The sequence below is a fragment of the Diabrotica virgifera genome, chromosome 6 (assembly GCF_917563875.1).
Source record: "Diabrotica virgifera virgifera chromosome 6, PGI_DIABVI_V3a".
In the NCBI taxonomy this organism is placed as follows: domain Eukaryota; kingdom Metazoa; phylum Arthropoda; class Insecta; order Coleoptera; family Chrysomelidae; genus Diabrotica; species Diabrotica virgifera.
In genome coordinates this window covers 132,299,975-132,310,222 of record NC_065448.1, presented here as the reverse complement: position 1 = coordinate 132,310,222, position 10,248 = coordinate 132,299,975, and the positions used below count along the sequence as shown (strand labels likewise).

General features: G+C 35.2%; 1 long non-coding RNA gene across 1 annotated transcript; it reads right to left on the bottom strand.

Moving 5' to 3' along the window:
• Positions 1–7,363: 7,363 nt before the first annotated feature.
• LOC126886029 (uncharacterized) lies at positions 7,364–9,503 on the bottom strand. Its single transcript, XR_007698553.1, has 2 exons — positions 9,093–9,503; positions 7,364–8,529 (listed from the first exon to the last, which is right to left on the bottom strand). It is a non-coding gene; the product is annotated as an uncharacterized LOC126886029 (long non-coding RNA).
• Between the last annotated feature and the right edge of the window lie 745 nt (positions 9,504–10,248).

Genomic DNA, 10,248 nt, shown 5'->3' with positions numbered 1-10,248 from the left:
TAAGAGCATATCCAAAGAAGAACGATCAGGAAAATTTATGGACCAATTCCCACTAATACTAAATAAATAACTAAATTAGCTCTACATCTTCCCTCATTCGGTAATATGAGCCTATCTAAACTAAATAATAAAAATGAAGGGTAACTTATAAGTACTATGACTCTATGGTAAATAAAAATATGACGGGAACGAGCTCCCAATTTTTTTTATAAGACTGTATATTCATTTGAACATACATAGGATTATCCAGGAGATATTCCTGAATCTAAGCAACAACTAATGCCTGAGGATAGAAGAGGGAATCTACTAAAAAGAAAATCAATAATTTGTCCCGACGGGTTGATCACTAACATTACGACTCTACGTATATGGATAATCAAAGCATCAATATACTATGAACTAAGAGACATAAAATAAGCAAACTAAACTTCCCTATTATCGTGTGAAAACGTGCCTGGAATATCTGGACTAATTACACAAGAATGGTTAGGAAATGTTGCGCACCGTTTCCCGACCGGAAATATTATCATGCATAAACATCCGCATACTCAACCATGAAAGACATGGATTACGAAATCGGATAGCAGTGATCAGTTGCTGAATTTCGAACCCACGTATTCACCAACTTTGAGCATTAACAGACTAGTTCATAAGAAGAAATATGAAAGACTCAAGAATTCATCTATAAACCAAAATTCCAAACTCATTCCAGAATTATACTGTGGAGAAAATAAGGATCTGAATTATTGTAAAGTATCTAACATGTCCGTGACAAATGTCAATAGCGTAACCCAATAACAAATTAAAAACCACATCTTTCCAATATGGCAAATCCAATAACATTATATAAAAATAATATATAAAAAAAATAATAAGTAGGTAATCAAATATCCAAAATATAACACATAATCTAAGATATGGTAGTGTAACATAGTTCCATCTATATTCAGCGAGAGTACTAATATGAGCCTACATATCCAAATATCTAAATATATAATAATCAACAGCTCTTTTATTGTAAGAGGTTGAGTAAGCAAACCGAAAATACAAGTGGGGATTATCAACTTGGTAATACTATTGGCTGGATTAGTACTTGAGAATATTTGTCCATGAATTAAAATGCAATTCATAATACAGAAAAAATGATAAACTCATACAAGCGGTATTACACAAGAATTCGGTACCTAATAAGTAACTAATAAGTGAGAAGTCATCAAACCATGCCGAAGGTTAAAAATTATGCTATGGTCCTGCACTCTCTGGTGATTAAAAATTTAGACTAAAATACTATACCATAATAAAACGAGCTAAAGGCAAACACAGGAAGATATTAGCTTAAACAACCCTAAGTTAATCTTCTTCCGATGAAGTTGAAGAATCAACATCGTCCATGGTATTGTCAGGCAGTAAATCCTTTACATGAAATTGACCAATTCGCTTATTAGTCAAATTGTCCTTTAATTCATAAATCAAAGGAGATATTACCCTTAAGACAGTACATGGGACATACTTCTGGCAAAACTTTGCAGAAATGGCATCACCCTTACTGGATTTGACAAAATTGCGCTTTAATACTCGATCACCAACAAAGAATCGCAGATCTCGTTTCCTCAAATTATAGTGCTGCTGGTTCCTTAGGTAAGAAGTTTTTAACTTCTTCCTAATGTCTGCGAAAATATGAGGTAACGTCTGGAGATCATCTAAGCGATGAAGTTTCTCAGATATTTGAGGAAGATTTTCGGAATTGTCTGAAATTACACCAAAATAATCACCTGATAAAGCAACATTCCTACCAAAATTCAGATATGCTGGAGAGCACTGGGTAACTTCATGGACAGAAGTCCTTATGGCTTGAGCTATGGAATGAATATATTGATCCCAAGCTCTGTGATCTGGGTATGTATAGGACCTTAGAGCTGTGACAATACTGCGATTTACTCTCTCAGTATGGTTTGCTTGTGGATGGTAGGCAGCATTATAAAAGGTCTTCTGAACCTTATATTTAGCTAAAAGATCTTTAAAGGCCTTTGATACAAACTGAGGACCATTGTCACATGACACAATTTGGGGAACACCGTACACCAAAAAGACTTGTTCCTCCAAATATTTCAAAATTGCTGGAGTTGTGGCCTGACGAAGAGGACAAACTAAAGGAAATTTAGTGAAATAATCCACAACTACCAGGCAATAGGTATTACCCTTGTAGCTCCGAGGGTACGGTCCAATGAGATCCATTGAGATCATCTGCCAAGGAAAATTGATGTTTCTGAAGGAACCCATAAGTCCAGCTTGTGGTAGGTTACTTGGTTTGCAAGTAGCACAAACCATGCATTTAGAAATGTACCTTTTAATAGACTTCCGCATGCCAGGCCAATAATATAATTCAGCAATGCGGTGATATGTCTTATAAAACCCAAAATGACCAGCTGTAACTTCATCATGAAACATATGCAGAATATTTTCCCTATTTGGCGTAGGCACAACTATTTTCCACTCCGACATGTTGGATAAGGACTCTATCGGACTAAAGGTGTGTTTGTACAGAACATTATTCTCTACCTTAAAATCAGGATATTTTTGTGGGTCTTGAGTAACCCTATCAATCATATTCTGATACCACACATCAGGGGTTAAAGAAGACAGATCTAGGACATTAATATCGTGGACACGTGAAAGAGCATCTGCAACCACGACCCCGTTTGCCTTTCTATGGACAATCTTATATGAATAGGCAGCCAGTTTACATATCCATCGAGAAAGTCTCTGAGAAGGGTTTTTCATACTATGAAGCCATACCAAGGAACTATGGTTCGTAATTATAGTGAAATTACGACCTTCCAAATAATAACGAAACGCTTCTAACCCATGGATGATAGCTAAGAGTTCTTTCTCTGTGGTTGAATAGTTTTTCTGGGCCTTATTCAACTTCTTACTAGTGTAAGCTATTGGGTGTTCAGAGCCATCCTTCAACTGAAATAATACGCCACCAGAAGCAGTATTAGAGCAATCTGTCATTAGATAAAAATGCTCATCAAAATTAGGTGACATCATGACCGGAGCGCTCGTTAAAGCATCTTTAACGCGCCTAAAAGCTTCATCGGCCTCAGGAGTCCAAGTAATGGTCTGTCCCTTTTTCCTGTTCTTCAAAAGATCAGTAAGAGGAGACAACAAGGTAGAGTATGACGGTACAAACCGACGATAATAGCCACACATTCCCAATATCCTACGGACTTGGGTGGTGGTCTTAGGTATGGGAAAATTTTTAATAGCTACTATTTTCTCAGGATCAGTCCTTAGCCCCTGGTTATCAACAACATAACCCAAGAACTTAAGACTAGGACGACAAAACTGACATTTATCCAAATTGATCGTCAGATTAGCTTCCTTAAGACGTAAAAATAACTTATCTAAAATTTCCATATGAAGGGAAAAATCGGGAGTGACAACCAAAATATCGTCCAAATAATAGAAAACATAGGGCTCTAACTGTGGACCAATGACTAAATCCATCAGACGACACATTGTCTGAGGAGCAGAAACAAGACCGAAAGGCATGGTGACAAACTGGAATAATCCATTACCACTGACAGCAAAAGCAGTATACTTCTTGCTCTCTTCACTCAGTGGGATCTGTAAGAAGGCCTTAGACAAATCAATAGAAGAGATGTATTTGGCATTCTGAAGTTTGCTCAAAATCACATCTATTCTGGGGATAGGATAAGCATCCCTGTCCGTTGTGATACTGTTTAGTTTTCGACCGTAAAAGCAGATCCTGAAGGATCCATCCTTCTTCTTCGTTAACCAGAGTGGGGAACAATAGGACGACGTTGAATGTTCTATGATATTTAAAGCAAGCATCGAATCTACTTCTTTTTCTAAATCTGCCTGCCAGGCTTGAGGTATGGGATACTGATACAACCTAAAAGGAGTGGGATTTCCCACTTCGATAGTGTGAGATATTAACGACGTACGACCTAGTTTGTCTTTTGAAGAAAGAGTAGTGAATTTAGAGATCATACTCTCTAATTGCCTTTGTTCGGAGCTTGATAAACTAGCAAAATCATGAATAGCACTAAGGGTAGATAAATTAAATTCAGATATGGAAAAAGAAAAATCAGAACAACTTAAGGTGCTATTGAAAGCATTGAAAAAGTCCATACCTAGAATTATAGAATTCTGCACGGAAGGAATAACATAGAATGTAATTTCTCTACATAAATCGGCCACTGTGATTTCAATTTGGAGTTTGCCTGTAATGGACTGAACTGTACCATCTGCAGTAGATACTTGCAAAGATGAAACGGGCATAATGGGAATACTAGAATTTTTCAATAAATTTAATGAATGTGCCCCTATCAAGGAAATATTAGAGCCACTATCTAACAAAGCTAAACACGATTGTCCTAGAATTTGAATAGGGAGATATGGCCTATTATCATTTTGTTTCCTAACTAATAAAGAATTAATATCTAGATATAAAGTATTTGGTTGTCTAGAACCGTTATAGAGAACTAACCTAGACGTATCATCATCATTAACAAAACTAGAATCTAATATAGATAATGGAACTACATCACTATCACAATTATTATTGTTACGTTGAACACTACCAATCAAAGAAGAATTTGTAAATGAACATCTGTGATCATTTGAATCAAGCGAATCTAACGTATCATCTATAGAAATTAATTTCTGGTTTAATTTTGTTTTGTGGTGTGTGCTGTTTTCTTGAACGACACCCCTTTCCCTTTTCGTGAAGATGGGTTTGGGTTGCTGGATGTGCTTGGTCCAGCAGTTTCGTTTGACGATAGGGTTGGATTCCCTGATTGGGTGTTGGACGGAGAAACGTTCAGGGGACGGACCTCCGACGTCTCGTTTCCCGAACACTTAGAACAATTCCTTTTAAGGGTGTTCTCTCGGCCACAACCATGGCAGAAAATACGACTTTGAGGAATTGCACAATTGTAAAACGGATGACCTGGCTGATCACAATTCCAACAGACAAGAGAACTAACAACCGAAACATTATGATCATGGCCCTTATTTGGCCAAGAACGTTGCCTAAAGGAAGTTGGCTGAGAAGAAGAGTTAGAATAGGATCGAGATGTGGATGGAGGTTGCGAAGACCAGGATAAAGTTTCCTCCAAACGTTTGCACTTTATAGTAAGGTCATCAATGTTCTGAATGTCCATAAGAGCTAATTGTTGATGATAAAAGGGTAATAGACATTTAAGGATGATTTTAATTTTAGCTAAATCTGACAAAGGAGTGTCTAAACGACTACACATACCTAATATAGTATTAATAAACATAGTAACAGATTCCCCAGGTTTCTGCTTATGATTCTTAATTTGATCTAGTAGGTCGTCCTGGAACGAGTACGGAAGAAAATCTGACTTCAACTTTTTAATCAGATCAGACCAACAAGAAAAATTACCCCTATTATTCCTAAACCAGGTAAAAGCTGTCCCGGTGAACAGTTCAGCAGATGCAGCAAACAAATCCTCTTCAGAAACACCTCTAGATACTCGAAGACATTCAACCCTTTCCAAAAATGACATCACATCAGTGTGCTGTTTTTCACCTGAAAATGAAATACCCCATTTGTGTACTTGCACAGGTTTGGAGTAAGTGAAACTAGATACATTGACTGGAGCATTAGGAGTAGAGGTAGCTATGGGGTTAACTCTAGAATCAAGTTCACCCTCTAGTGTTAATATTCTAAGAGAAACAGATTTCTTGAAAGGTTCCTGTTCTTCGGTAGGACAGTGTAACAAGTGTACACGGGCAGAAATATGGCCTAGACGAGATGTTAATCGCGCATACTCTGTATCCTTTACAGTTCCCCTAAATTTTTCGATTTTTTTAGACAAGCTGTCCAATGTTTCAGAGATTCCTTTCTGTTGTTCCTCAAAAGGGATGGATACAGCTGATATTTGGAGAAAACTCCTATTGCCAGCTTCTTGTTTCAAAGCACCTCTCAGAAGATTGCGTTTTTTATCGACAGTTGTCGACTCCTCTGGCATTATGTCCCTAATCTTTAATTCATAATCCAGTTCATCCACCAGAAGATGTTCAGCTTTAAAAGCACACATGATGAGAGCAAAATTATTGACAAGTAGTCCAAAGAACAGAAGTATGAAAGATACCTAAGTTTGCACGCAAAATATATATACCGAGAAAATATTCGCAACACACCAACAAAATCAAAATGGCCAGCAAAAAATATATATATATATATAATGAAGTATATAATCAAATAAATAAGATCAAATGAATATATAAGATCAAATAAATGGATAAATAATCCAATAAATAATGTATACTCAAGTTAACCTACTACCTAAATACTGGAAGTAAATTTTTATTTATATGTAACTTACCACCACTTTGGAAAAAATATATATAATAATAATCAATGCTTAGTTGTACCTCCAACTATACCACTATTGGCTGAAGGAATAAAAATTACCTTATATGAATTATATTATTAATAGCAATATTAAATATAAGTTCCCAATAAAAAATTCAAATTTAACCCAGAATGTAAGTTGCACAAACCTATACTATAATGAGGTCCCAAAATATAAACAAAAATCAAAACAGCGTATAAGAATACCTGATATGTATCAGAAATTAAAAATAAAATAAATAAGTAACAAGATGTGTATAGAGATACCAAACGGAAATAACAAAGAAACTTGAGATAAAAAGAGAAGAATTGACCTAAATAAATACTGTCTCAGACCAAAAATAAGGCCACCACGTTGGGAAGCCGATGTAACCAGATAGAAGGAGATTTTCTGTTGGAGTGAATGCACAGAAAGTGATAAACTCCAACAGAAGTAGGAATAAGAAGATCTACTTAATGTAGCCAAAGGAACAAAAATGTGTGGCTTCTACGTTGGAAGAAGCTGAAGTAACTAAAATACTACTTCGCAGTAGTACTTGTATGGGAAGATGTAAAGACAAAGAGTATAGACTTGATATAGGACTGGAGATGGAAAATTATGAATAGATAGATGTAACTTGAATAGCTAGCTCAATATGCAAGAGAATGGCCACTTGACACTCAAGGAAGGATTCGGCCAATTTGCACGGCTATTTCTGGCTGGACAATAAATTAAAGGAAATGACAATGATGGCTAGAAAAGAAGATATTAAGACACTGTTCACAAAGTAGATAAGGTAAATATAATAATATAATGAAAATAGAATAAATTTTTGGGCGCCAGAAGAAGGATAACTGGGTTAACCCTCTTCCAGGTATTCTACGCTGCTATAGAGTATATTAAATTTGTAGTACAAGATTATTAAGTTATAAAATATATTATCAAGATAAAGGAGTAATAAGAAAAAAAAATCACAATAAATGTATATTTATTGAATGTAACTACCAGATTTTCACAATCTCCGAGTTAAGACAAGTAACTAGTATGTAACTCTAACATGACAAAAAAAAATACTAGTGAAAGTCATTTACAGAATTACCTTACAAATATAATCTAAGAATAATCTTAATAAGGTTAGAAAATCTGAATAAGGGTACCTCTAATACAGAAAGTACAACTTACACTTGGTTAGCAGTAACTACCCTCACCCAATAACAATGGTACGAATATCATACGTACACTTAATTCAATACTACCTGATAATATGAACAAGATATTTAATATATGTATGTACAACTCAATGAGTTGACGGGTACCAAGTCCCTAAGTGAACCAACGGAGTTCTGGATACCAAAGATCCTTTTACCGACTCGTGGTTCTTAATAATAATGGCAAGTAAAACTAGTACCTTCCTGAGGGGATGGGTACTAGGGATTTATTCGAATTTAATATAAAAATTAATAGTTAAAGTTAAATAATTTGAATAATAGAAATTTTTAATGATATTTGAAGTTAATTTGAAAAATTTAATTTAAAATATACTAAAATAATTAAAGGAGTTTAAATAGTTATATAAAAGGGAAACAAGCCAAAGAATAATAAAAAAATATAAGAGTACCAACACTATTGTATGGGAAAGTATCTGAGCTCAGAGATTCTCACCATGGAGGTTACGCAGCTTTGGGGAACGCTATCAATTATTATACTGTTCTGTAATACTATAAAAATCTTGAAAAGGGAAAGGTTATGTGCAATAAATTTATAAAGTACCTATATGAATAAACTAAGTATCCTGAAAATCACAAAAAACAGTCTAAATTTTTACTTAGAGCAAACCGAATGTTCATCAACACAAACCCCTTTTCACAATCTTCCAATGTTCCTTGCGGTGCGTTCCTTGCTGTGTATTCCCCAAATTGACCGGGATGCAATGAGCACAAGGGGGTGCTAACTCCCTCTTGCAACTGTCCTGCTGGAGGTACAAGAAAACAGGTGGAAAAAAAAACCAGTTGAAGGTACAGGCGAAAAAGATAGATATGGAGATCTTCCAGGCTGGTCTCCTAGTGACCGTCTCTCTAGAAGTGGTCTACCTTGGTGGTCTTAGGTTTTCTTTTTTTTTATGATTTCATAGTGGTGGCTAAAAAAAACACATATGGTATTACTACCAATCCACCAATGTGTCAAAAAGAAGCAAGAGAAACGAGGAGGTGTTTTTATTCCTATGGGAATAAGAAGAAATAGGTCATTAAGTCCAAAAACTTGAATGACTAGACAGCTCGACTCTTTATTAAGTTGTTATCAGATGACCTTGTTCAAATAACACATGTGATTTTCAATTTGGCTACAAGATATAATTACTGTGAAAAAATATTTCATTATAATATATACACAGGTATATAGATATATTATACAAGGATGAAATATAGTATGATTAGGCAATGGATACTTGTTTGATCATGGTTCAAAAGATAGGAGATCTGTAGACTTGAAAGGAATATAAAAAAAATTGAGTTTAAATTAGCTCTATTTTCCAACAGAAAGCACAAATTAGCAAAGAATATTCAATTATCTCTCGATGATTTTGATCCATGAAAATAAACCATAGAAACCATGAACATAGACGACATGAAACTTAATTAGCAAGTTAGTCAAGAAAATTTCAATATGGCGGAAAATAAATTAATAAAATTTTTTATTTACCAGGCCGGAACTCATTTTAAATCTGCATTCAAATTCTTCAACTTCGTATTCACTAATAACTTTATATTCCCTAATGCTGGATGGATTCAATCTTTAATTATAATTTGGATCTTGAAATTGTGGGTAAAATATCAAGCTACCGACCTGCCACTCCGACACACTTCTAGAAAGCCAATGCCCTCTCGTTAGCTGGCTGACGATCTCCGCGGGCAATTCAATTCCCCTCTCCCATCGATACGCTGTCAAACGCAAGCAAACCAATGTTGCCACACTTAAAATGTGACGTCACAAGCATTTAAAATTCTGTGATGGTGTTATGTTATATTTTAATAACCATTGAAAGAAAATAATTCTAAAAATAATGAAATAATATCTTCCCATCAATAATGGATTCTATAAGGGGCGGAACGTCACATTGTGTTTTGAAGAGTAGGTCCTAAAACCAAAAAAAGTTAAGTAAAGTTTTCCATTGTTGCGGGGACTTGTCCATTTTTAATTTAGTTTTCCATTTCCAACAATCGTTTTTTTAGATTATAGCGTCATCTATCCATAATTCGAAAAAATATCACGAAAAAAAGTTACTTATTTTTACGTAAGGAAACGAAATTTGCAATAAACAATGGCGGCTCCCATTTAAGATTTTAAAGTAACCACCCACCCCACCTCCGTGAAGGGTCGTGTTTGATGCCATTCGATTGATTTTAAAAAAATATTGGATAAGTGTATTTTTCAGTTTTCTGATCTGATGTTCATTTCGCGAAATATCGCGTGATTAGTATTTAAAATAATGAATTTACCCCCACCCCTCTCCGTGGGAAGTTTTGTTTGGTATCATTCGATAGATTTTTAAAAATATTGAGTAGGTACGTATTTTTTAGTTTTTCGATTTGTCATTCATTTCGCGAAATATTCGCTTTTTTCTTGTGAAATTTTGGGACTCACCAATTTCCTTACGCCCCGCTTATCTTAATCTGACGATTTCGAGTTTTTCTAGGTATAGATTTTTTTTCGGTCCCCCCTTAACGAGCTTCCCTGGATTAAGAACCAATATATTATGGTAGAGGTACAGTTTCAGGGTACAAGGTTTCTCCCCATGTAATAATCTGACGCGCTCGAGTAACTGCAAAAATCCCCGCTTGGGCTCCCTTACCATTAT